Consider the following 22708-nt stretch of genomic DNA (forward strand, 5'->3'; position numbering starts at 1 on the left):
AGACATCTGGCTGGCCACTTTTATCTTGTTTTTACTAGCTTTTCTTCTCAATATCATAGGAAATCTAATGGAATCGATGACAGCTTAGTTCAGAAATGAATGAGAATGACTTCTTACAGCAGAGAACATTCAAAATTTTTGTGGCATTGGAATTATTACAGAAAACCATCATATGTTAAGGAAGGAAAAAAGGGTTTTAAACTACCTTGGCATATAAATGTAGAAACTAAATTAGTAACGTTTATTCTCATTTTTATTAAGATTTCATTATGTGCTATGGGGACAAATCCTACGAAATCAAATTAATTAAAATAAATAGTTCAATGGAAATGAGTTTTTTTTAAATAAATGACAAACTATGATTTCCTCCCCAAACTATTATCTTCATCAACAGAATAATTATATTTAAAATTATTTAATTCTTTGTAAATGGCATTTATACTTGCTACTATTAAACTTTGCAAATATTAGCTTAATGTCACACAAAAGAGTTGTAAAAAGCATATAGTTTTGTATGGTAAAAGGATAGATACCTGGAAATTTGCAGAATTGCATTCTAAACAATGATCTATGAGTTTCTGGTTGTGCAAATCTCTGGGTATCAGATTTCTTACTGATTCTCTTTTACTTTTAGAGAGAGTGGGAGAGAGAGAAAGAGATAAACTGAGAACTGAGTGCGTGTGTGTGTGTGTGTGTGTGTGTATGAAAGAAAGAGATAGACAGAGACAGAGACAGAGCGAAAGAGAATGAGTGGAATTCTCTCTAAATTTCCTGTGGTTGGTGGTTGGTACTCAAATCACCTCTCTAGATAGCTATGGTCTCACAAAGGTGAGCAGGAGGATATGGATATTGTAGATGTTCTGGGGATAAAGTGGGGTAAATTGCATTTTATTATCCTTATTTTGACTTTACCAAAGGAAAATTTCCAAAGCTTAGCACAGATCTCTTCCAAGTGAACTTCTGTGTTCACAGGATCACAGAGCATTAGTTAACTCCCTTTTAAACCATGACCTTCATGGGGCTCCAACTCTATCATCTATATCTTATCCATCAAGACCTTCAGCTTCCACTGGATAGGAATGAGATTTCAAAGCCCCTGTGGTTTTTACTCAGTCTTTTTATTTTAACTTAAGATACAGTCACTTCACTCTCTTTTTCTCAACTCCCAATACAAATGCAAATGTTTATGAATAAAAATGCCTGTACTCCTTTCCTCATCAATACTAATAGGTATGCTTTTCATACAGACCCATTAATTTGATCTGTATCATTCCTTATAACAGCAGTCTTGCAGTTTTTGGATGACTTGAAGATAAAACAAACAGCACTAAAAAAATAAGACAGATTGAGTATCAAAACATGGCAATCATCATATAACTTCTAGACATGAAAATCCTATTCTAGAATTGTCTAAAGAGAGCTACAGATGTGGTCTTTATAGATAATGTCAGGAAGACAAGTAATTCAGTAGTCTGAAAAACAACAAAAACAACATTGCCCTGTATCTATGGGTCCCAATGCCCACAGGCCAAAAAACTTCTCAGTATCTGTATGCAGAACAAGAAGGACAATACAAATATTCAATATTGACGGTGATACGTACTATGAACCCTTTTCTAAGCCCTTTGCATATATGAACTTATTTAATGCTAAAAAACTCAGATGGATTACATGTTATGAGAAAATTGAACTATAGTTAGGGTAAGTAATTCACCCAATTAAGGTCATAAAGGTAGAAAATTGTAGGTCCCAGGATTTGAAACGGAGGAAGTTTGTTTCCCAATCTTCACCCCTAAATAGTTTAAGAATATAGTAAAAATTCTGATCTTGTGGTTTCTCTAATAGAGTCATGCTAAAATTCCTGACCCATAATATTTAGGTCTTTTCACATTTATCTTGCCTGATTCCATTGTTCATTTTTGTCATTTAACTCCTTTTATGTACAAATCCTCTTCAATATCATCCACTTACCAATTCATTTAACTATAGTAGATATTAAAAGTCTCAGCCATTACTGCTGTTCCACAAATCAGAATTTCTTCTGCTTCAAGAAGTCATGGATTCCTTTTGAGGCAAATAGAATGACCCACATTTATAACAAAAATAACTGATCTATTATTTAGAGTATCTCAGATCTAAAAGAACTATCTACAGTTAATGGATGACCTTGGGCCGCATGTTCTTTTCTCCAAATATTTATTTTAGGGATCACAGTCAATGAACAGATTAAGAAAAGTGAAATTCTTTCGGTCTGGCATATTTGTGTGTTTATTCATACTCTAATTTTATCAGTGACTTTTAGGTATCTAGAAAGAATCCCTCGAACTTCTTTAGCATCCTCAAAAAGTCCTCCATCGATTAAAAATAAAGATAAAGCCACACAACTTTCATATTCCTAAGTACATTACTCAACATTACCTAAATATCAAAATAAAGGCAGTGATGCAACCAAAGGTATAGGAAACACTGTTAGGTAGCACATTTTTCATACTTCATAATACACCCTTTGTCTCTGAGACCCACATCTGCAACGTGAAGTCAAACCCTCTCCAGACAGCCATACCACAGGTGCAGCTGAAATCCTGATTCTGTGTCCGTCCTCCACGTTGTCTTCATCTTAATCATAGAAGGATTACTTCATGAGCTGATATCCACTATCTTCATAACCACCCCTCCTTAGAAGAATACAAAAAATTCTCCAAATTGAGCAACACCAGAGCAGTCGGCAAATTAGCAGTTAGCAAAAACTTTATGTACCTAAATAAATTGTATAGCAATCTAGTGATAGGGTTCCTAACATATGTTTGCAAGGAGAAGCAAAGACTCCTTGAAAGGAACAAAAAAAATCGCATTTTGTATTGCTGCACACCCCGAGAGAGATCATAACAAATGTCACTGTATTTAAATGTAAATCACATAGTAATAAGATATAGTAAAATTTTCACACTGAATTAAGATTATAAGGTAAATATTTCTTCAGGTTTGGGAATATATTTGATTTAGAATTTTATGAGTAGATAAATTTTATATTCCCAACTTTGTTATGTAAATTATTCAAATGTATTCTATCACCTCCTATAGAAGATTCTATAACAGAATAATATTGGCTGTCACTTACTGGGGGCTTACTAGTGTGAGATATCATTTTAAGTACTTTATATAGATTACTATTTAATATTTTTGATCACCTTATGAAGTATGCACGATTGCAATCCCTGCTTCACAAAATAATCAAATTGAAGTACAGAAAGGATAGATAAGTGGTTTGCCAAATTTACACAGCTAGTCAGTGACAAACCACTGTTTGAACTTAGGTAGCCCATGTTGATCCACTTCTCCAATGAATATGAAATAAGATGCACTTTAAACCACTGGTTTTACCATATGGTAAATCATTATACACATTTAAAATGCTATTTTTAAATATCTTTTTAATTGTGTATTTATTTTGAGAGAGAAAGAGAGAGTGAACAAGGGAGCAGAGGAGGGGTAGGGAGAGAGAGAGACAGAGAAAGAAAGAGAGGGAGAGAGAAAGAATCCCAGGTAGGCTCTGCACTGTCAATGCAGAGCCTGATATGAGGCTCGAACTCACTAACTGTGAGATCATGACCTGAGGCGAAATCAAAAGTCAGACGCTTAACCAACTGAGTCACCCAGATGCCCCATTTAAATATTCGATATGTACTGTAATATGTGCACTACTTTGAAGTTAAGTTTATTTTTAGTTTCTTTGGTTTACACTTTACCCTTATAATTTTGTTTTTTTTTCTGTCTGTGCTTAATCAATGTTTTTTTTTTTTTTTTCAAAATAACAAATGTTTGTCTTTCAAATATGGCAATAATAAACTTTAAAAAGAAAACTGGAATTATCAGAATTATGACCATTCAAAACACTGTTTCGTGTAACTTTCTAATATTTTGCTTTGTGGGATTTTTTTTTCTTCATTAGCGCTATATATACTAACAGTTTGGAACTTAATTCTACTTGAATATGAGTCTCATGAAGGCAAGCTTTTGTCTTTTATATTAATTTTTGTTTCCTGTGCCTAGAAAAATAGCTCAGCAAATAATTACTAAATGTACTTATTTTTGAATGAATTTCAATTTGTCTTTGTTTTAAATTATTCTTTGCTATTCTTACCAGTTCCTCTTATTCTTTTGAACTTTACCGTCATTTTATTTCTTTATTCCTTACTGCAGTGGAATAAGGTGGGCGAATCAGTAGTTTTGTAAATAATTTTCTCATTGCCAAAATCCTTTTAGTTAGGTCTTCACTGATTTCTCAACAATTTTTATTGGTTTTATTTTGCGTTGGGGAAGGGGGAGTTCGGTTTACAGAAACCTACCATTTGTTTGTTCCATTTATTCTCATTTCCATATCCCAAACACGGACTATTCCATGCTCCCAAACAGTAGCAACCTTTCTTGTGTGTTTTATGTATATCATTTTTGTTTGCATGTATCCTTATAAAATTTGTAATTTTCTTTATAGGTAGAAAACACTGATGTGTTGTATATTGTATTCTGTTCTTTAATTTTTTTTTTCACTTAGTTACATGTGCTAATGCCCCATCCATCTTGATACATGTACATCCTCTTTATTACTTAAGATAGTGAATTGTACTGCATGGTGTTTTTTCAGCCACTTTTGGTTTTCTCCCACTCCCTTCCTCCTCAAGCATAAACACAAATCTTACAATCCAATTATCCTCTCCACAAATAATCCTGCATTTAATACTCTTAGGCATTCAATACATTTTGTACATATTTTATTATATATTCTGTATATTTTGCTATCATAATTGGATGTCTTCTTAGTAGATTTCCTTTTGGTTCTCTTCTACATCTGAGTTTAATGTAGTATTATTATATTATATAAAATACCTTTGGAAGGGCCACCAGGATTTGGTGAATAACTTAATCTGACTTAATATTTATTAAGAGTTCCATTATTCGGGAACATTGTTGGGAAAATAAGTAAAGTTATGCACCATAAGATGGCCCATGGGGACTAACATAAGCTCTAGTCCCTGGCTTAGAGACTCCTCTTCAGGGTTCTTCTTCCGCTCCGCTTGCCAGGTGTGCCAAATTACTACTAATGCAGAATGCGGAAGTAACAGAAGATATATTGCCCCCCGTGCTTATGCTTGGGACTCAGATGTCTGGAGAAGGATCTCCTCCGAGCCCGCTGGTGTGAAATAAAACTCTGGTCACCAAGATCTCTGAGTGCCTCTTGGTTTCTCCACCAGAGATCCAGCCTGGTTCTGTAACAAAATTATCCTTATTCAATCCAATAATCAGTAGCAATTAATCATCAATAACACGGAAGATAACAGGCTACATGTGCCCTTATTCTAAAACAGAAAATTAAAAATAGAGATAAAACTGTGATTAAGCATTCAGGAAAAAGAATTGAATTAGACCTATAGAAACTTGTTTAACTTTCCAGAGCATTTTAGTTATGTCCGCACGTGGTTACAAACTCATGTTTACTTTGTGACAAGTACCTGAACTTTCTTGCGTTCTATGGTCTGTGTATACCTTGGGAAAATAATAACCACCAGGGCAAAGATAATTTAAATATGAGGCTATTCATATTTGTTGAAGTGCTCTCAAATTGTTGTTGAAATCCCATTAAGGGGCGCCTGGGTGGCTCAGTCGGTTAAGCGTCCGACTTCAGCTCAGGTCATGATCTCGTCGTCCGTGAGTTCGAGCCCCGCGTCCAGCTCTGTGCTGACAGCTCAGAGCCTGGAGCCTGCTTCAGATTCTGTGTCTCCCTCTCTCTCTGCTCCTCCCCTGTTCATGCTCTGTCTCTCTCTGTCTCAAAAATAAATAAACATTAAAAAAAAATTAAAAAAAAAGAAATCCCATTAAAAATATTGAAGTATTGAATCAGTTCTAGTTTTTTTTTTTTTAATTTTTTTTTTTCAACGTTTTTTATTTATTTTTGGGACAGAGAGAGACAGAGCATGAACGGACAGAGAGAGACAGAGCATGAACGGGGGAGGGGCAGAGAGAGAGGGAGACACAGAATCGGAAACAGGCTCCAGGCTCCGAGCCATCGGCCCAGAGCCTGACGCGGGGTTCGAACTCACGGACCGCGAGATCGTGACCTGGCTGAAGTCGGACGATTAACCGACTGCGCCACCCAGGCGCCCCAGAATCAGTTCTAGTTTCTTTAACACCATAAGAACTATTATATAAAGAGAGGCTGCCTTAACACTTCCACCAACAAAATTTTTGGCCAAGTCTAAGATGTTACATGGGAGGGGGGGTATAGGTGTTACTGGCTTAACATGGGAAAAAAAATTTTGCTTTGTTTCGTTGGTTCAAAATAATGATTTCTACCATAACTGGAATAGTTATGAAATGACTCCTGTGATTCATTCCTAATCTGGTTCCCAGGCCCAAGCCTACTGATGTTCCACTGACAGATCGCATTCCCACACAGCCTTATCTTTAATACCCTTCTATCAATACTGTGCACCAATGACACCAGAGTAGAAAAACATGTTTGGGCTTAAACAATACTGTTCATTTAGGTGAAAAAAAAATGAGAGGGAAGGGAGGAGATGTGTAGAAGTAAGACTAAACTCAGGAGATAAAGAGCACATTCCGTTGAATTTGTTCACTCAGATACTAAAGAAACTAAATAAGAATTCACCAAATTTTGTTAGAGCCATTTATTTATAAGCCAAACACAACAACACCCAATTGCTTCTATTTTTCCTCCCTAACAGGACTTTATTTACAATACAGAAAACAAATAGCATTAGCACATGTACAAACTACAATGAGCAGTTCACTGGCATTTCTAAAATAGAACATTCTTTATATGCAGGATATTCTCTAGAGTCAAGTAAAGTTTGAAGAGGGTGCAAGGGACAGAAAGCAGATATGTAAGGTGATCTCTGAAGGAGCCAGGAGTTGTGACTTCTGACCAAGCCATAATAAAAATGATTAGCTTGCATTATAGTGTTGCTAATAAACTGGACCACTATTATCAGGTCTTTCCAAAAAGCATGCAAGTTTCAATGCAATGTTTTTGTTTTAACTTTTATCAAAATTACTGAATGTTTACACTTGAAAAATATTATTAAAATACACTGGTTGGCTTACTTACCTACATTATTTATACCTCATTTAGACAGTTGTTGAATTTGCTTTTATTACACTGTCTAGATGTAAACAAGGTAAGGGGGGAAAGGCTGGTTTCAATAAAACCAGTTAGAATAATGCAAGAACTAGATAGTCTCTATAAAAATGATTGAGAATTCTTTGCATGTGATAAGGCTACGGAACCCTCTAAATTGTATAATTCACCCTAATCCAAAAGAGAAGCCCAGAATTTAGAACTGTTTATTTTTTCTAGGCCCAATAATAGCACATGTGGAAAAAAAAAATTGATTATATTATAGCTGGGCCTGTAAGTTAGCTGGGTAATTGGCCACATTTAGGAGCTGGCTTCTTGAGGAAGCATAAGTCATAGCCACCAAAGAAATACGTATTGAATGTGAGGAATTTACTATGGCATTTCTTGATACTAATGAATGATTTAAATGAAGTGGTTGAAAGTGATGGTCCAGCCAGTAAAATGTGCAATAAATCTGCTTTTATGATAAAAACAATGAGCAAGCAGTTATATATAAGAGCATCAAGTTAAAAATCACTTAAAAATACGAAACCTGTCTAATAACTGCTTTTAAAATGTTTAGCATGCTTTAAAAATTGTAACTCCTTTAGCCTCATAAAATCTTCCCAATTTAAAATAAGGAAACTGAGACCAGAAAGTATAAACTGCAAACAGTCATACAGCTGGTAAATTGCAGAGCTAGCATTGAATGTAGCCAATTTAATGATGCCATCCATGATTTTAAACCACCACACTGTGAGTTGGGTTGCAAATAGTTATCTAGATAGGTCAGGGAATTGAAGAGACCATCTCCTCTGTCTTCTAGCTAGAGCAGGATTTTAATGCGAGCAAACATGCCTACGTAGCCACATGTCAATATACCTGTGCACACAGAGCAGAGAAAAACATACTGAGTGAAAGACTTCCCTTTTTCATGATCCACAGAATGTATTTCTCCCTCTTCATCATGTTCATTTTACAACCTCCCTTTTCTTCACCTCAACAGTGAGGTTTCCTTCCAACTTATAGGTTGTATGTTTTTAGCTTGGGAAAGGCAATTTTGTGGTTATCAAAGAACCTGATATCTTTCAGAATTTGTTTTCTGATAATATTTTCAGCATTTTCTAAGCAACAAAAGTAAAGAATGAATGAAGCTGATTTTTCTTAACCAATCTTTGTTAAAATAAAGCATGATTTTAATAGCTTCTTTCTGAGATATAAAGCGATCTTAAATTTCCTTAACATCTGTTTCCTATTCCCATTAATATCAACTGCTTTCAGAATTTTCTCTGTGAAACACATCTTTCTCCTGTGAGGAGCTGATCTCAAACTCTGACTCTATGAAGTTGAAGACCATTGTTTACCATCATTCTTGGTGATTGGTACCTTATTGCAATCAAATGGTCTCAGAACGATCATTTTGACCATAGAGTGGGACTATAGCCTAGTGGTTAAAAACACATAAGTTGGAGCCAGACTGCCTTGGATTTGTCAATTCCTAGTTTTTTCTCATTGAAAAGTTTAATCTCTCCATTCCTGCGTTCCCATATAAAAAATGAAGATAATTATAACACCTACTTCATTGGATTGTTTTGAAGATCAAACGAGTTTGTGTGTGTGTGAGTGTGTGTATTTAAAGCAACACTCTTAAAAATTTGCCAGACACAAATGTGTTTAATAAATTTTTGCTATTATTATTAATAATAAAATGTGCTAGTATGTAAGACTTATGAGACAAATTCTATAATTAAAAAAGAATTAATTAATTGTGAGCATGTTCCATTGAAAAATTAATCTGCTTACTTCCATTTCAACTTACTTTAATTGTCTGTTGATCTTTTTAAATGTCTCCATGCTATTTTGTTTCATAGTTTTTGTGTTTATTTAATAATAATAAATTAGTTTGCAAATGATCCATTTATTTAATAATAATAAATTAGTTTGCAAGTGATTAAAGAGACTTAAAAAAAGCTGAAGGTTTTAATCTTAAACTTTAAAGGTACTATTTCAAACAGAAGTGAGCACAAGATAAAATTTTAAATAATTTAAAATATAGTTAAAACAAAATTAACCATAAAAGGTGTGATAAGATCATTTAATAGCTGTTAATCTAAATAAATATGCTTTTAATAATCAAGTGCCATTTAATTAACCTGCAATAACTGGCTTATTAAATTTAAATTAAATCATTATATGAGACACTTCATTTAAACTGTACATGAATGTTATATTTTCCTACTACTTTGTACTTATCTAGGGTATTCAGATTCACTGAAATGAAGGTTACTGAGAGAATTTTTTAAGTCAAACTTCTCATATATCCTTACTGGAAACTCCATACTTTTACTTTATAAGCTTTAAGTACTCTTCTTATGAGGCAGTCATTTAGAACTTTAAAACAACATTAAATTATGGGGAAAAAAAGAAAAGAAGCCTAGAAATTTGGGGTTAATTGCTTCACTTTACTTCTCCCCCCCCCCAAAAAAAAAAATATATATATATATGTATATATATATATATATTTGAGTCATTATCCAACACTATTTCTTAAAGTTTATTTATTTATTTTGAGAAGAGAAGGAGAGAGAAAATCCCAAGCATACTCCACACTGTCAGTGTGGAGCCCGAAGCGGGGCTCAATTGCATGAACTGTGAGATATATGACCTGAGCTGAAATCGATAGCTGGCCACTCAACCAACTGAGCCACCCAAGCACCCCAATCCAACACTATTTTTATTTATTTTGTGGCTTACATTGTGAAGGTGTTTCAGTTTCATCTTGTATTTTTCATGTTCCAGTTCTATAATCAACCACTCTTCCAGGAATTCCAGTTCATTTGTTGGAGAATGATATTTATAAATCAAGATCTACATACTGAGTGTGCTTATTGCTGTGCGACTGTCATTGTGTCTAGGCTATCTTGACAGAGTGAGGCGATGTATGTGTGTATACTAACCAACGCACACACACATATCTATGTTTATTTATGTATTTATGTCTTTGCATATGTATTTAAGAAAACACATACAAGCTCATACTGAAGAATCCAACCCAAAGCCGGTTTATTCTGGCATTCTCTTTTTGGGTTTTTCTTTTTTTAACTTTTCTTACATAGTAAAAAATCTTACTCCATCATGTTGTTTTTAATTCCAAGAGCTACTTTTGGCTAAGTACATTGACTAAACCATGTTAACAAATTTACCTGGATATAATTAGGTAGGTTGTTTCCTTAAGACATTTTTAGGAGTGTCACTTCCCAACGTTCATTTATTTATTTATTTATTTATTTATTGTATTTTGACTTATCTCAAAGACTACTGGAATACATCTGAAGAGTTTTTTGTTCATTTTTTAACTTCTATAGGGTACAACTCATGAGCTTTGGATTTATTTTATCTTTTTATTTATTTTTTAATGTTTATTTTTGAGAGAAAGAGAGAGAGAGAGAGAGAGCAGGGGAAGGGCAGAGAAAGAGGGAGATACGGAATCTAAAGCAGACTCCAGGTTCTGAACTGTCAGTACAAGGCCTGACACAGGGGTCAAATTCACAAATCTTGAGATCATGACCTGAGCTGAAGTCGGACCTTAACCGAGTGAGCCACCCAGGTGTCCCCAGAGCTTTTCTTTTAAATCAGTTTGCTAAATAAACAATTTTTAAGTAGTAATTTTCCCTTCAAAATTAGATAAACAGCTAGATACAGAATTACAGCCCTTAGCAAAACAAAAGACTATATGTAAGTCAATATAAAGTTTAATTAAGTTATAATAAATTAAATTATCTTTCGGATATTTCTGGAATCTTTTTCTTTAAACTTCAAAATCATCAGCGAATATTTAAGTATGATACTTTTACATTACTTTTGCTCAGTAATTCATTAACTAGTTTTCTCTAAATACTCAAATATGGCTTCTACTCAAATTACCTTATTTCTGTGATGCTTTTTTTTTTTTTTTTTTTTTTTTTAATCATAGCACACTTGTTTTCTTGGGAAATTTCCGAAGTATCCAGTTATCTAGAATTTCTTATCATCTTATTCTGGCATGGTTTTCTCTCCACGCTTGCCAGATCTAATTACAAAGAAATGATGATCTCTTGAATAATTTCAGTATCAAAATTTGTCAGTCTAAAATTTTATAATATCTATTTCTATAGTATGGGAAAACATATACTCCGAGTTGTCAACAGGATTTGATTCTTTTGAAGTTAACTTCTTTTCAAATACACTTGCCCAGTAGTGAGTATTGAGAGTACTTCTAGTTGCAGATTGTGTATGTAAAGAACTTCAGACTTGCCATTCTGCCATTCCTAACAACTACAAAGCTGAGCAGACTGAAAAATCAACTCCTCTTGGAGAGAGGAGAGGACATAAGGCAAACTGCGGCCCCTGAGACTAGAGAGAGACAGACAACATAGGGAGTTGCAGATTACCAGAGCAGAGATTCACAAGAAGAAATTGCCATAAGACCCAGTGTCGGAGAAGGAAAACCTGAATTGTCATTGAATAATTGCTATAGCGTGCTGAGTGTTCAAAATTCTAGGAGGACCCAGACACAGGGGAGCACCCATGTATTGTGGGATTTGCCTCCAAGAGCTTGACCAGGTTCGAAGACATACCAAAAGGCAAAAGGAGTCTTTATAAAGAGACAGAGTACATATCAGAACAAGACATGGCAGGGACATTGGAATTATCAAACAAGATTTAAAACAAATCTGATTAATATGCTAAGTGCTCTAATGGATAAAGTAGACCTCATGCAAGAAAAGAAGGGCAGTGTAAGCAGAGATGGACACCTTAGAAAAGACCACAAAGACATATTAGAAATAAGAAAACACACTAAAGGAAATGAAGAATATCTTTGACATGTTCATTAGTAAAGTGGACACAACTGAGTATAGAATCTCTCAGCTGGATTTACCTAGATAATCCTCAAAAACCGAAGTAAAGATATCAGAGACTGAAAAATACATACCTGAATAATCAAAGACTGTTGGACAACAAGTGATGTATTTTACACATAATAGAAATACCAGAGGAAGAGAAAGAAACAGAAGAAATATTTAAAAAAACAATGATTGACAATATCCCTAAATTGACATCAAATACCAAAACACAAATCTGGGAAGCTTAGAGAACACCAAGCAGGATACGTGTAAAAAAATTATAAACTATGGAAAATGTAGCTTTATCAAAGATACATACAAAATCCTGAAAAAGGCCAGGGGGAAAACACCTTATCTATAAAGGAGCAAAGATAAGAATTATATCCAGCTTCTCCTCAGAAACTGTGTAGGCAAGAGAGTGGAGTGTTGAGAGAAAAAAATAAAAGCCCCTACAACCTAGAATTCTGTGCCCTGTGAAATTATCATTCAAAACTAAAGAAGAAATAACAACCTTCTCAAACAAAAATTGAGGGCATCTGTTGCCAGTAGACCTGCCTTACAAGAAATGTGAAAGAACTTTAGAGACAAGGAACATGATAAGGTCTGAAATGCAGATCTACTTAAAATAAAAAAAAAGAGCATAGAACAAGGAATAAGTGAAGGTAAAATAAAAACATATTTTTTTTATTGTAAATTGATCTAACAGGTAACAGTTTGTTTGAAATAGTACCATCAGTGTGTATATGTATGTATCATATGTTATATACGTGTCCTGAAGTGTGCTCATCTATAAGTGAAATGAATGACAGCAATGATACAAGGGATAGGATGGAGGAACTAGTATTATGTTGTTATTATAAGTATCCACACTACCTGTGAAATGGTAGAATGTTGTTTGAAAGAGGACTTGGGTTAGCTATAAAGGTAAATTGCAATTTCTAAGGCAACCACTAGAAAAAAAAATAAAAAAGTATAATATACTAAGAAAGGAGAGAAGATGAAATCATATAAATTGTTCAGCTATAGCCACAACAGGCAGAAAAAGAGTGGAAGACAAAACTTGGAACAAAGAACAAAAGCAACACAAAGAAAGCAATAATGCATATGGTAGAATCCAACTATGTCAATAATCACTTAGAGCTTCTATGGTCTGAATACACCAACTAAAAGACAGAGATTGTCAGAATGAATCAAAAAACACAATCTAAATATATGTTGTCTACAAGAAATTCACTTCAATATAAAACATACATAAATTAAAAGTAAATGAATAGAGAAAAATATACCATGTTAGTACTAATTAAAAGAAAGCTGAAGTGGATATGTTAATTTCAGACATAGCTGATTTCAAAGCAAGAAGAGTTATCTGGGGTACAGAATAGCATTACAGGGCACCTGGCTGTCTCAGTAGGTTAAGCATAAAGTCTCAATTTCAGTTCAGGTCATGATCTTATGGTTTTTAAGATCCAGCTCTGTGTTGGGCTCTGTGCCGACAGCATGGAGCCTGCTTGGAATTCTCTCTCCATCTCTCTCTCTGCCCCTCCCCTGCTCTCTCTCTCTCTCTCTTTCTCAAAATAAATAAACTTAAAGAAAAAAAAAAGAATAGCATCTTTCTGTTTGGTTGGGTCAATCATCCCAAAACACACAAAAATTATTCATGTTTATGCTCCTAATAACAGAGTGTCAAACTTCATAAGTCAAATACTAATAGACTTGCAAAGAGGAATAGCTGAATCCACTATCATAGTTGAAGACTTTAACACCTCTCTCTCAGAAAAGGACATATACAACAGGCAGACAATTAATAAGGACATAATCTTATCAATAGATGCAGAAAAACGTTTGACAATACCTAACATCCATTGATAACAACTCTCAGTAAACTTGTAATTTAGGGGAACTTCCTCAACCAGATAAAGATTATCTATAAAAAACCTACTTCACATTACACTTAAAGGGGAGACACTGGAAGCTTTACCACTAAGATCAGGTACAAAGCAAGAATGTCTCCTCTCACCACTGCTTTTCAAAATTCTCCTAGAACTTGTTAATGCAAGAAGACTAGAAAAGGAAATAAGAGTTACAAAGATTGAAAAGAAAAACATAAAACGATCTTTCATCATGATCATCTATGTAGAAAATCCAAAAGAACTGAATTAATAAGATTTTAAAGAATGGTTGCAGGATACAAGGTTAACATAAAAGTCAATTTATTTCCTATATACCAACAATGAACAAGTGGAATTTGAAATTAAAAACACAATGCCATTTACATTAGCACCCAAAAAATGAAATATTTATATATAAATCTAACTGAACATGTATAGACATGTATGAGGAAAATGATAAAACTCTGATGAATGAACTGAGAGCTAAATAAATGGAGAGATAATCCATGTTCATAGATAGGAAGATTCAATGTTATCAAGATGTCATTTCTTCCCACTTTTATCTATAGATTCAGTGCAAACAAAATAAAAATTCCAGCAGGTTATTTTGTGAATATGACAAACTGATTCTACAATTTATGTGGATAGGCAAAAGACCTGGAATAGCCAACACAGTATGGAAAGAGAACAAACTTGGAGGACTGAAGCTACTTGACTTCAAGACTTACTCTAAAGTTATAGTACACAGGACAGTGTGGTGTTGGCAAAAGAGTAGACAGATCAATGGAACAGAATAGAGAACTGAGAAATAGATCCATACAAATATGGTCAACTAATCCTTGACAAAGTAACAAAGGAAATAGAATGGAGTGGGCAAAGGTAGTCTTTTTGACAAATGGTGTTGGTAAAACTGGAAATCCACATACAGAAAAGTGAATCTAGACACAGACTTTAACACCTTTCACAACAATTCAAAGTGGATTGCAGATATTAACATACAATGCAAAATTATAAAACCTAGCAGATAATATGACAAAACCTCAATGATTTTGGGTATGGCAATGACTTTTTAGATGTATCAAAGGCACGATCCATAAAAGAAAGAACAGATAAAGTGGGCTCCATTACAATTAAATCTTCTCTGTGAAAGACAATGTCAAGGGAATGAAAAGACAAGTCACAGACTGGGAAAATATATTTGCAGAAAAAACAACTGCTAAAAGACTGTTATCCCAAATATACAAAGAACTCTTAAAACAACAATAAGAAAGCAACATAATTAAAAAATGGGCCAAAACTCTTAAACAGATACCTCACCAAAGGGGATATATACATAGGAATAAGCATATGAAAAGAAGTTCCACGTTATATTTCATTAGAAAAACGAAAATGAAAACAGTAATGAGAAACAATTACACACCAAAATCTGGAACGCTGACAACACCAAATGCCAATAAAGATGTGAAGCAACATGAAACTTCATTTATTGCTGTTGGGAATACAAAGTGGTACAGTCACTTTGGAAGACTGTTTGCGGTTTCTTACAAAACTAAGCATTCTCTTATCAGACAATTCAGTAATAGCACTCCTTGGTATTTACCTAAAGAAGTTGAGAACTTACATCTACACAAACTCCTGCACACAGATGTTCAGAGCAAGTGTATTCATTATTGCCAAAACTTGGAAGCAATCACGATGCCTTTCAGTAAGTAAATGGACAAACTAATATGGTACATCTAGACAATGGAATAGTATTACCACTAAAAAAGTAAATAAAGAAATAACTATCAAGCCATGAAAAGACATGGAAGAACTTTACATTTGTATTTTTAAGTGAAAAGAGCCAATCTAAAACAAAACAAAACAAAACAAAACAAAACAAAACAAAAAACACTATTTAGTGTATTATTCCAGCTATGCAACATTCTGAAGAGGGCAAAACTATGGGGACAGTAAAAAAGGTATGTGGGTGGGATAGGGAAAGATGAAGAGACAGAGCACAGAAGATTTTTAGGACAGTGAAAATACTCTGCATGATACAATTATGGCAGATGCATATAATTATACATATGTCTAAACAAAACGAACAAAACCAAGAGTGAACTGCAACATAAACTATGGACCTCAGGGGATTATGATGTGGCAATGTCGGTTCATCAGTTAATACAGAAGTAGTAGTCTGGTGGGGCTGTTGATAATGGGGGAGGTTATATTTGTGGGGGCAGGGAGAATATGGAAAATCTCTGTACCTTCCTCTCAATTTTGTTTGAAAACAGAATAAGTTGCATTTCTATACACCAATAATGAAGCAACAGAAAGAGAAATCAAGAAATTGATCCCATTTACAATTGCACCGAGAACCATAAAATTCCTAGGAATAAACATAACCAAAGATGTAAAAGATCTATAAGCTGAAAACTACAGAAAACTTATGGAAGAAATTGAAGAAGACACAAAGAAATAGAAAAACATTCCATGCTCATGGATCGGAAGAACAAATATTGTTAAATGTCAATATTACCCAAAACTATCTACACATTCAAAGCAATCCCAATGAAAATTGCCCCAGAACTTTTCTCAAAGCTGGAACAAACAATCCTAAAATTTGTATGTAACCACAAAAGACCCTGAATAGCCAAAGTAATGTTGAAAAAGAAAACCAAAGCGGGAGGCATCATAATCCTGGACTTGGGCCTCTACTACAAAGCTGTGATCATTAAGACAGTATGGTATCGGCACAAAACAGACACAGAGACCAATGGAATAGAATAGAGAACCAAGAATTGGACCCACAAATGTATGGCCAACTAAGAAAAAATATCCAATGGAAAAAAGATAGTCTTTTTAGCAAATGGTGCTGGGAGAATTGGACAGCAACATGCGGGAGAATTGGACAGCAACATGCAGAAGAATGAAATGGTACCACTTTCTTACACCGTACGCAAAAATAAACTCAAAATGGATGGAAGACCTAAATACGAGATAGGAAACCATCAAAATCTTAGAGGAGAAAACAGGCAACAACCTCTTTGACTTCAGCCTCAGCAATTTCTCGCTTGACACATCTCCAAAGACAAGGGAAACAAAAACAAAAATGAACTACTGGGACCTCATCAATAGAAAAGGCTTCTGCACTGCAAAGGAAACAATCAACAAAACAAAAAGGCAACTGATGGAATGGGAAAAGATAGTTGGAAATGACATATTGGACAAAGGGTTAGTATGCAAAATCTATAAAGAACTTACCAAACTCAACACCAGAAAAACAAATAATCCAGTAAAGAAATGGACAAAATACATGAATAGACACTTTTCCAAGGAAGGCATCCAGATAGCCAACAGACATATGAAAAGATGCTCAACATCAGTTATCACCAGGGAAATACAAATCAAAACCACACTGAGACACCACCTCATACTGGTCAGAGTGGCTAAAATTAACAACTCAGGAAACATGTTGGCAAGGATGTGGAGAAATGGGAATCCTTTTGCACTGTTGGTCAAATGCAAACTGGTGCAGCCACTCTGAAAAACAGTATGGAGGTTCCTCAAAAAATTAAAAATACAACTACCCTACGACCCAGCAATAGCACTACCAGGAATTTATCCAAAGGATACAGGAGTGCTGATACATAGTGACACTTGTACCCCAATGTTTGTAGCAGTGCATTCAACAATAGCCAAATAATGGAAAGAGCCCAAATATCCATCAACTGATCAATGGATCAAGAAGATGTTGTTTATATATATATACAATGGAATACTACTTGGCAATGAGAAAGAATGAAATCCTGCCATTTGCAACAATGTAGATGGAACTGGAAGGTATTATGCTAAGTGAAATAAGTCAGTCAGAGAAAGAGAGATATCATATATTTTCACTCATATGTGGAACTTGAGAAACTTAACAGAAGACCAAGTGGAAGGGAAGGGGAAAAACAGTTTTAAACAGACAGGGAGGCAAACCATAAGAGACTCTTAAATACAGAGAAAAAACTGAGGGTTGATGGGGGGGAAATGGGTGATGGGCATTGAGGAGGGCACTTTTTGGGATGAGCACTAGGTGTTGTATGTAAGCGATGAATCACGGGAATCTACCCCCAAAGCCAGTGGCACCCTGTATACACTGTATGTTAGCAAATGTGACAATAAATCATATTTAAGGGGTACCTGGGTGGCTCAGTTGGTTAGGCGGCCGACTTCAGCTCAGGTCATGATCTCATGATCTTCAGCTCAGGTAAGAGCCTCGCGTCGGGCTCTGTGCTGACAGCTCAGAGCCTGGAGCCCGCTTCCAATTCTGTGTCTCCCTCTCACTCTTCCCCTCCCCTGCTTGCTCTCTGTCTCTTTCTCAAATAATAAAACATGAAAAAAAATTTTTTAATGAGTTAATCATATTAAAAAAAACCACACAAATACATGCACACACACAAACTTTTTTGTGGTGATGGTGGATAGATTTAAAAAACGATTTCTTTATCTCACTTTTCTAAAATAATTATTCCACACATACCACACTTATATCATATGTGACATAAAGTTAGAACACAGACAAGAGAGAAAAGATGACATATGGGACGTAAGTGTTTGTTGTAGGGGGCCTGTGATTAAGCAATACTCTATCATCCCAAACTCTCTGGAGCATCCATATAGAAGCCCATCTATAAAACGTCTTTCATCCAAGTAGGAGGCATTGGACTATAAATAAGAGGAAACTGAAATTAATGGAGGTTTAAATCATATAGCAAGTGATTGTCAGTAATGAGAAGTCAAAGGTAAGGTGTCCTGGGTTTTTTGATAGCTTAACAATGTCACCCAGGACCCAGGTTTTTTCCTGACCTTCTACTCTGAATTCCCAGTGTGTTTTCTTTCATCTTCATGACTGAAACTGACTGCTTTGGCCAAATCATCATGCCCTAGCACACTGTGTTCAAAGGCAGGAAAAAAGAGCAAAGGTTGTGAGAGAAGAGCATTCACCTCACGTGCCTCTCTCCTTCCATCGAGGACAAAAATCTTCAACAAAATATCCCTGAGCCCTCATCATATAATATCTAATTAGCCAGAACTGAACTGAATTCCAGCTGTAAAGGAAGCTCAGGGAAAAGAAAATGTATGTGAGAGAAAAATACTGGGAGGCAGGGCATGGGAGAGAATGTCTGAAAGGCCAATGCTCTGAACTTGTAACATTTGATAATCAAGAGTCTGACACAATGCTAAATGTGACATATTAAAAGTCCCATTTTACTGAGACTTTGCCTCATCTCTTAATTAGTATTTCTAGGTGACTGTGAAGTAATATGAATTCAAGTGTTACCCAAGCATTATAATAATTATTTTTTAAATTTATTTCTACACTAATGTTAATACATAGGCCGCAAGGTTAAAATCATGGTTCATAATCAGGATTTCCAAAATGTATTCCATAAAATCCTAGTCCCGTGAGAATTTCCAAGAAAATAATTTTCTGAGCTTGAATAAATTTGGTAAATCCTTCAGACTCAACTAGTCCTTGGAGATTCATTGAATATATATTGAAGGCTCTGAGAAATTCTAAAATTAAAAAAAAATAGTTTAAATGTGTTTAGCTCAGTGTTTTCTAAATGTGTAGCACTTTCCCACAATTAAACCTATTCATAGTGTGTAGAAACTGTTTTCTAGGAAATGTATCCTGAAAAACATTGCCTCTGCCATGAGTAAACTGTTCCAAGAACATAAAGTTAGCCTGGCTGAATTTACCTAATCCTACCATCTTTAATTTTTAAAAGAGCTTGACTCCCTCGAATATCCTTTATTTGTATCAGTTATAGTGATTCCACACATTGCTATTTACAAAACTCTTTCTTTCACATTTTCTTATTCGATCACAATAACCCTAGGATTTAGGTATTACTGTAATTGCCAACTTATAGATAAAGAAAATCAGCAAGACCAAATAATCCATTTGCTTACTCCCAGCTCGTCAAAGAAGCTGCAAACAGGACTTAGGTTTAAATGTTTTCTCTAGAACTTACTACTAGCAATTGAGAAGATGACTTAACGTCTTTGAGCCAAGGATTCCTCAGCTATAAATGAAGGATGATTATGAGGATTCAAATAGCTAACGCTTAGTAACCATTTAATGGAGGCATGGCAGAGATTATCATTATTATTACTATTACTATACTATTGCTATTACCATATTCATGAGTGTACTGCAACTATGTCTTAAACGGAGTGAAAATCATTTGGTTCAGTGGAAAGATTTGATTTCTATTTTCCTATTCCATCTAATACCTGGCTCCTTCATAAGCTACATGGACAAAAATAAAATGCAAAGAAGTTTCCACAGACGCCATCATGCCTTTTGTTTTCATACATTGCCTTTCCATTTTCTTTTCCCTCAACCTAGATTTCCATTTCATTACTCTTTCACCTAAAGAGCTGGTATTCATCCTTTACAACACAGCTCAAATGCCATTTCCATTGTGAAATTTTAATTTTATTTTCCAGGGATTAGTTAGTTGTTCTCCTGTCTGAGTTCTCGCCCATATTTCAACAGGAATATTGGATCATACTTTTCTATTTACTTCCCTGTTTCCCCCACTCTATTGCAAGCTTCTTGAAAGCATAGCCCATGGTTTATTCATGGCTGTTTTTACTATCTGGCAACATACTGGGCACATGATATGTTTGTTACATGACATGTGCTATTTTGTCTATCATAAAATATACATTGAAAACATTCACAAAATCTTTCCATGTTTTTTCAAACACACAGTTTCAGCGTGTTTTAAAGGGACATAATAGCGTCCGACTTCAGCCAGGTCACGATCTCGCGGTCCGTGAGTTCGAGCCCCGCGTCGGGCTCTGGGCTGATGGCTCGGAGCCTGGAGCCTGTTTCCGATTCTGTGTCTCCCTCTCTCTCTGCCCCTTCCCCGTTCATGCTCCGTCTCTCTCTGTCCCAAAAATAAATAAAAAACGTTGAAAAAAAAATTAAAAAAAAAAAATAAAGGGACATAATAGAAAGTGATTGCAAATTCATCACTAACTAAAAAAACAATAACTTATGTTCTTAAACTACATCAGGTTATTGATAATATCAACTGAAAATAATTCATATGCCTTAAATAAGGTGTGTACTCAGGAATATCTATACAGATATTTCTATCATTGGCAACTGTAATAGCAAAAGTTGGGTAGATTTTTTTTTTTGGTAGATATATGTGGATATTTTTATTCTCTTCAGTTTCCCTTGAAAATAATTTCATTGCCACTTCATCCATTCCTCCCATAAATTAATGTGGATTTTTTTCACAGTCAAGTACAGACTACTTTTAGAATAGTGAGCCAAAAAAATTATTTTCAGTTCTTTATGGCCAAAACTTTCCTTGTTTTAGAAATGCTTTTGTAGGGGTTCCGGAAGATGGCGGCGTAGGAGGACGCGGGGCTCACAGCGCGTCCTGCCGATCACTTAGATTCCACCTACACCTGCCTAAAGAACCCAGAAAACTGCCAGAGGATTAGCAGAAGGGAGTCTCCGGAGTCAAGCGCAGACGAGAGGCCCACGGAAGAGGGTAGGAAGGGCAGCGAGGCGGTGCGCGCTCCACGGACTGGCGGGAGGGAGCCGGGGCGGAGGGGCGGCTCGCCGGCCAAGCAGAGCCCCCGAGTCTGGCTGGCAAAAGCGGAGGGGCCGGACAGACTGTGTTCCGACAGCAAGCGCGACTTAGCGTCTGGGAGGTCATAAGTTAACAGCTCTGCTCGGAAAGCGGGAAGGCTGGAGGACAAAGGGAAGGAGAGCTGCTGAGCCCCCGGACGGCAGAGCTCAGCTTGGCGGGGAACAAGGCGCCAGCGCCATCTCCCCCGCCCATCCCCCAGCCAAAATCCCAAAGGGAACCAGTTCCTGCCAGGGAACTTGCTCGCTCCGCGCAAACACCCAACTCGGTGCTTCTGCGGAGCCAAACCTCCGGCAGCGGATCTGACTCCCTCCCGCTGCCACAGGGCTCCTCCTGAAGTGGATCACCTAAGGAGAAGCCAGCTAAGCCTGCCCCTCCACCCCCCCGTGCACCTTGCCTACCCACCCCAGCTAATACACCAGATCCCCAGCAACACAAGCCTGGCAGTGTGCAAGTAGCCCAGACGGGACACGCCACCCCACAGTGAATCCCGCCCCTAGGAGAGGGGAAGAGAAGGCACACACCAGTCTGACTGTGGCCCCAGCAGTGGGCTGGGGGCAGACATCGGGTCGGACTGCGGCCCCGCCCACTAACTCCAGTTATACACCACAGCACAGGGGAAGTGCACTGCAGGTCCTCACCACGCCAGGGACTCTCCAAAATGACCAAACGGAAGAATTCCCCTCAGAAGAATCTCCAGGAAATAACAACAGCTAATGAACTGATCAAAAAGGATTTAAATAATATAACAGAAAGTGAATTTAGAATAATAGTCATAAAATTAATCGCTGGGCTTGAAAACAGTATACAGGACAGCAGAGAATCTCTTGCCACAAAGATCGAGGGACTAAGGAACAGTCACGAGGAGTTGAAAAACGCTTTAAACGAATTGCAAAACAAAATGGAATCCACGATGGCTCGGCTTGAAGAGGCAGAGGAGAGAATAGGTGAACTAGAAGATAAAGTTATGGAGAAAGAGGAAGCTGAAAGAAAGAGAGATAAAAAAATCCAGGAGTATGAGGGGAAAATTAGAGAACTAAGTGATACACTAAAAAAAAATAATATACGCATAATTGGTATCCCAGAGGAGGAAGAGAGAGGGAAGGGTGCTGAAGGGGTACTTGAACAAATTATAGCTGAGAACTTCCCTGAACT

Source organism: Panthera onca, chromosome A1, assembly GCF_046562875.1.
Source record: "Panthera onca isolate mPanOnc1 chromosome A1, mPanOnc1 haplotype 2, whole genome shotgun sequence".
Taxonomy (NCBI): domain Eukaryota; kingdom Metazoa; phylum Chordata; class Mammalia; order Carnivora; family Felidae; genus Panthera; species Panthera onca.